The following is a 7,186-nucleotide window of genomic DNA, read 5'->3' as shown; positions in this document are numbered from 1 at the left end:
TACTTTTTTCCCCAAAGATCAGTCTCAAGGTTAGCTCCTTAAACCCAGTAACATCCATCTCCTGCACACCTCCACCCCTCATTGCTTTCACCCATGAACTCCCATTTACAGATTACCAAACCCTCTAGAACTAATACTCACATTAACCCTTCCATCACCAACCACCATCAACTGCAGAACATATAACATGTGGTCTGTCTAATGCAATTTTCTGAATCAGCACCCCAAACCAAATTTAAAGTTGACCAAAAACTGATTCGTAATCCTTTTGGTACTAATGTTGGAGAGTGGCCCCTGGTCAAGTGGTCAAAAAAGGTTGGGAACCACTACTTTATACAGATACTACCGCTTTTGGTTGAAATGACTCTTTTTGAATGGATTAGGAGGACAGCAAGCATCATGGGAGTCACTGTTTGCACTGCCAGGGTCAGGTATGCTGATGCAGGTCTCTTATCACTCACATTCCTTGTCTGGAATGTATTTTGGGAAAACTGAGCCATTGAAATGCATTATTTTGACTATCATCTTTTACATCTTTTACATCTCATTCCACCAAATAATAACAACACATGTACCTTATCAAGAACCAGGAGAACAAAACTGTTAGTGTTCATTATGTTGACATTTAACCAATCGAAACGAAGATACGTATTTTACAGGGACTAATGAAACCCTACAAAATTCATGCAGTGACCATAATTTGACAAGTGTCTTGAAGGCCGATACACACACACACAACATAATATAAACCTTTCAAAACAGAATCCTAGAGTTGAAAGAGACCACGAAGGCCATCCAGTCCAACTCCCTGCTATGCCCCCAACAGACAGACAGCCAGCCTCTGAATTTTTACCCTTTAGTCCCAACCCTAAAGATGTCATCAATATATTGCCACTATATGAGACGTTTATCAGTTGCCTCATCATGGAATTATTTTCTTTTTTGCCATGAACAGATTTGCATAAGAAGGAGCCAGCAAGTAGTCATAGCTGTTTCCTGGAGGTGCAAGTAATGCTACTTCCACCTACAGAGCTTGAGAAAAAGTAGCTGTTAGATCAACCAGAGTTCAGGCATTTCAACCTGAAACAGCTTCTCTGATGTGTTTCGAAGCGAGATGCCATCTCCATCAGATATTTTGGACAAAGTATGAATTTTGGGATTTACAGATAAAAAATGCTAACATAACACGCCCATACTTTAAAGTTTAGAGTATAATACCATGTCATGTTCTAAACTGCCATTTACTTCACAGCTCAGTTTCATATTTGATAACTGAAGACAAGTAGGAACATTTTTGCTCTAGTTATACACATGTTTAAGTTCTGTTTGTCAAATCAAAAGTACATAATGGTGTATCAGATTACCATAACTACTTAGTATCACCTTGAATTAGTTCTTTCTTATGCCTGGTCAAAATAATTAATAACAGTGAATAGGAATATATTCTATGGTCCACTTGACCAACAGGATTTAGTCTTATTGGTTAACATAACCAATAAGAGAGTGGATCAAGATTTGGAAAGGAGTATGGCAGGGCTGTAAATTCTCCTCCTATCTATTCAACTTGCATGTAGAACACATCATGCGACATGCAGAGCTTGACAAATCCAAGGCTTGAGTTAAAATTGCTGGAAGAAACATTAACAACCTTAGATATGCAGATGATACCACTTTGATGGCAAAAAGTGAGGAGGAGCTGAGCAGCCTTCTAGCCAAGGTGAAAGAAGAAAGTGCAAAAGCTGGGTTGCAGTTAAACATTTAAAAAACCCCAAAGATGATGGCAACCAGACTGATTGATAGCTGGCAAATAGAGGGAGAAAACGTAGAGGCTGTGAGAAGCCTTGTATTTCTAGGCATAAAGATTACTGCAGACACAGGCTGCAGCCAGGAAATCAGAAGACGTTTACTTATTGGGAGGAGAGCAGTGACCAATCTTGATAAAATAATTAAGAATAGAGACATCATAATGGCAACAAAGATTCGCATAGTTAAAGCAATTGTATTCCCTGTAGTAACTTATGGATGCGAAACCTGGACCATAAGGAAGGCTGAGCAAAGAAAGATAGACGCTTTTGTGGTGCTCGGGGAAAATTCTGAGAGTGCCTTGGACCGCGAGAAGATCCAACCATTCCATACATCAGGAAATAATACCCCACTGCTTACTGGAGGGAAGGATATTAGAGGCAAAGATGAAGTACTTTGGCCACATCATGAGAAGACAGGAAAGCTTGGAGAAGATAATGATGCTGAGGGAAATGGAAGGAAAAAGGAAAAGGGGCCAACCAAGGGCAAGATGGATGGATGGTATATTTGAAGTGACTGGTTTCACCTTGAAAGAGCTATGGGTGGCCACGGCCAATGGAGCTCTAGTGTGGGCTGGTCAAGGAGGTCACACAGAGTCAGAAGTGACTGAACAAATAAACAACATTGACAGTATGCTAACATATATTTCAAGTTGTATTTATAAGACTTTTCAGTTATTTTCAGTTCTTGTTACATGCAGTACACTGGTGAGATAGATTCAGCCAGTATGCTCATTTTATCTTTAAAGTTTTCCTTTAGCATTAATAAAGATGCTCCTATCTTCATGCTAATGTGGACACATTTCAAATGTAACCTCCTTCAAGTTATCAGCCTTCAAGGTAGTTCTAAGTACATCCTTGTGTTTAAAAACTTTGGGTGTAGAGTGGTCGCTTTGAGTTCCTTTGGCATGGAGTAGCCTTTTAAAATTGAAATTGGATAACATGTCAGACTTTGTCTTGCCAAGAAATAACCCTGTGAGGCAACAGCATTGCCACACATTTTATGAAAGGAGCAAAAATTCTACTCTTTCCCTATTTGAATGAAGAAATGTGAACTTGAGGGCTGAAGCCAAATTCCTGCAACATCTTTCCTTCCTAATCCTGATACAGATCAGGAAAGTAGGTATGGTTAATCACTGGGTGATGTACAGTAGATCAACTAGAACCTCGCCCAATTTACAATTTCTTTGGAAAGGAATATGGACTCTAAACAAATTCCTTGGAATATTTAAGACACAATAACTCCAATTTGCACACTATGAACCTGCTGGTACATGTTGTAATATGAGTGGCTAAACCAACCATGTAACTATACTTTGTGGCTTGTCTCTTGTGTTGTCTGAACATGGGTGCATTCTGCTTTTACTTTTGTTTGAAAAAGAATCCAAAAAAGAATCCAAATTCCTTTGGGTGCAAGAAGGTGACAGTGGGTCAGAGACACTGCCTTTCAGACAACAAAGTAATCAAACCTTAAAACAGTGTTTCTCAACCTGGGGGATCGGGACCCCGGGGGGGGCACGAGGGTGTGTCAGAGGGGTTGCCAAAGACCATTGGAAAACACAGTATTTTCTGTTAGTCATGGGGGTTCTGTGTGGGAAATTTGACCCAATTCTATCATTGGTGGGGTTCAGAATGCTCTTTGATTGTAAGAGAAGTATAAATCTCAGCAACTACAATTTATTTATTTATTTATTATTTGAACTTATATGTCGCCACTCCCCTGGGGCTCGGAGCGGCTTACAAGAACAGGCTAAAATTGAACACAATTTAAAAACAATTTAAAACTATTTACAAACAGCAATCAAAGATCAAAGGCCCGTCCCAAATGCCAATGTCTATTTTCCCCAAACTCCACCAGTGTTCACATTTGGGCATACTGAGTATACCCAAAACATGCCTCATGGCCATATAGCCCAAAAAACCCTAAAACAACCCATACTGAGTATTCATACCAAGTTTGGTCCACATCCATCATTGTTTGAGTCCAGAGTGCAATCTGGAGATAGATGAACTACAACTCCCAAACTCAAGGCCAATACCCACCAAATCCTTCCAGTATTTTCTCTTGGTTGTGGGAGTTCGTGTGACAAATTGGGTTCAATTACATTGTTGGTGGAGTTCAGGATGCACTTTGATTGTATGTGAACTATTAATCCCAGCAACTACAACTCCCAAATAACAAAATAATTTGGGACTGGTTTCTCACTATACTCTAGATCCATGGATTCTCCAAAATTGAGCCCTGGCAGTTAAAATGCTATCCAACTGCATTTATTGTTTCAGTGTAACTGCACCCGATAACTGGTCCTGAGAAGACAAAAAAATTTATCTTTTGACAATTGATTTTGCCACAGACTTTTTCCAGAGTTCTGTGTCCACTCATGGGTGCTGGCAAACAATCTGATACATTTTCGTAACATTGTTTTTTTAAACTGAAGAAAATTTAATAAGTTTGCAAGCCAATGCAGTATCTGTCTTCTAGACAACCAATGCAATTCCATAATTAAAGTTATGTTGCAGATACTTTGCATTTGTGGAGGACAGCATTCTTTGCAATGGGAGAGGGCTACACACATGCTTATTGCCCCTTCTACATTGACCATATTATGCTGTTTCTAACTACATTACATGGCACTGTAGATGGGGCCTACATCTCTTGTTAAAATCAATGCAATTTAAGTATGCTCTATTGTCTGAGCTGTTGCAACATTTTTTCAAGATGGACCTGATTTGAAATCACTATATCTCGCAACCAAGAACCACCTGTGAATCAAATCTTTACCACTTGAAAGGGCAGTGAATGGAGTTTCAAACGATTACTGCTAGATGCCCCACCCAGTGCACAAACAGCCCCTAACCTCAGTCATACGCAAGATGCTGACTCCACAACATAATAGTATAGAATCGTAGAGTTGGAAGAGACCTCATGGCCCATCCAGTCCAACCCCCTGCCAAAAAGCAGGAAAACTGCATTCAAAGTACTCACAACAGATGGCCATCCAGCCTCTGTTTAAAAGCCTCCAAAGAAGGAGCTTCCACCACACTCTGGGGCAGAGAGTTCCACTGCTGAACATCTCTCACAGTCAAGAAGTTCTTCTCATGTTCAGGTGGAATCTCCTTTCCTGTAATTTGAAGCCATTGCATCCTAGTCTCCAGGGCAGCAGAAAACAAGCTTGCTCCCTCCTCCCTATGATGTCATCTCACATATTTATACATGGCCCTTATCATGTCTCCTCTCCGCCTTATCTTCTTCAGGCTAGACATGCCCAGCTCTTTTAGCCATTCCTCATAGGGCTTGTTCTCTAGATCCTTGATCATTTTAGTCGCCCTCCTTTGGACACATTCCAGCTTGTCAACCTCTCCCTTCAATTGTGGTGCCCAGAATTGGACACAATATTCCAGGAGTCTGACCAAGGCAGAATACAGGGGTAGCATTACTTCCCTGGATCTAGACACTATGCTCCTATTTAAGTAGGCCAAAATCCCATTGGCTTTTTAAGCCACTGCATCACATTGTTGGCTCATGTTTAACTTGTTGTCCACAAGATCTTTTTCACACTTACTGCTGTTGAGCCAGGCATCTCCCATTCTGTATCTTTGCATTTCATTTTTTCTGCCTAAGTGGAGTATCTTGCATTTGTCACTGTTGAACTTCATTTTGTTAGTTTTGGCCCATCTCTCTAATCTGTCAAGATCATTTTGAATTCTGCTCCTGTCCTCTGGACTATTGGCTATCCCTCCCAATTTGTTGTTGTCTGCAAACTTGATGATCCTGCCTTCTAACCCTTCATCTAAGTCATTAATAAAGATGTTGAACAGGACCGGGCCCAGGATGGAACCCTGCTTATGGCACTCCACTTGTCACTTCTTTCCAGGATGAAGAGGAAGCATTGGTGAGAACCCTCTGCGTTCGTCCATTCAACCAATTACAGACCCACCTAACCATAGTTTTGCCTACCCCACATTGGACTAGTTTGTTTGCCAGAAGGTCATGGGGGACCTTGTTGAAGGCCTTACTGAAATCCAGGTACGCTACATCCCAGCATCTACCCAGCTTGTAACTCTAGCACTATTCTCTCAAAGTTGTCCGTACTACAGGAGGAAGGCACGTAGAATATTTATCAAATGATTAGTACTTGATAACTCATTAAATCATTTCTAACTTTTTATGTTATTGTAACATGTTGCCAACAGACAAGAGTTCTTTCTTCCATCCCAGACACTCCACAGATATATAAACTTCCCTTCTTTGTGTCCAGGGGGGGAATCTCTCATTTGGTATCAGCGGTGGCTTAAGGTCCCAGAGTTTTGGCCTGCCACTTTTGGACTCTCGCTTGCTGCGGGTATCTCCATATATCTTAGAAAACTATTTCTTGATTCCACAGATATATAAACCCCACTTGCTTAGTTTCCAACAGACCTCACAACCTCTGAGGATGCCTGCCATAGATGCAGGCGAAACGTCAGGAGAGAATGCTTCTGGAAAATGGCCATACAGCGAGGAAAGCTCACAGTAACCCAGTGCTTCCAGCCATAAAAGCCTTGGACAATATGATCAAGGGTCTGGAGAACAAGCCCTATGAGGAGCGGCTTAAAGAGCTGTACATGTTTAACCTGAAGAAGAGAAGGCTGAGAGGAGACACGATAGCCATGTATAAATATGTGAGAGGAAGTCATAGGGAGGAGGGAGCAAGCTTGTTTTCTGCTTCCCTGGAGACTAGGATGCGAAACAATGGCTTCAAACTACAAGAAAGGAAATTCAATCTGAACATGAGGAAGAACTTCCTGAGTGTGAGAGCCTTTCAGCAGTGGAACTTTCTGCCCCAGAGTGTGGTGGAGGCTCCTTCATTGGAGGCTTTTAAGCAGAGGCTGGATGGCCATCTGTCGGGGATGCTTTGAATGCAATTTTCCTGCTTCTTGGCAGGGGGGTTGGACTGGATGGCCCATGAGGTCTCTTCCAACTCTATGATTCTATATTTATTTATTATTATTTATTTAAAAGTTTTATATACTGACCTTCTCACCTCTCTTGAGAGACTCAGACCAGTTTCCAACCATAATGTCACAAACAGTTAATAAAACATAATAATTCATTTTACAATAAAGCATTAAAATAGCAATTACATTCAATAACTACAACGGTCAGTCATCACTCGTTGTTCATCATCCTCCATCCATATCTAGCTCACTCATCAAATGCCTGTCTCCATAGCCACGTCTTTAGCTGTTTCCTGAATGTCAGGATAGAAGGGGTGATTCTGATCTCCAGTTGGAGAGAGTTCCAGAGTTGAGGGGCCACCACCGAGAAGGCCCTGTCCCTTGTCCCCACCAGACGCGCTTGCGAGGCCGGTGGGACTGAGAGCAGGGCCTCTCCAGATGATCTT

Source organism: Anolis sagrei, chromosome 3, assembly GCF_037176765.1.
Source record: "Anolis sagrei isolate rAnoSag1 chromosome 3, rAnoSag1.mat, whole genome shotgun sequence".
Lineage (NCBI taxonomy): Eukaryota > Metazoa > Chordata > Lepidosauria > Squamata > Dactyloidae > Anolis > Anolis sagrei.
Note: the sequence above shows the minus strand (reverse complement) of the source record.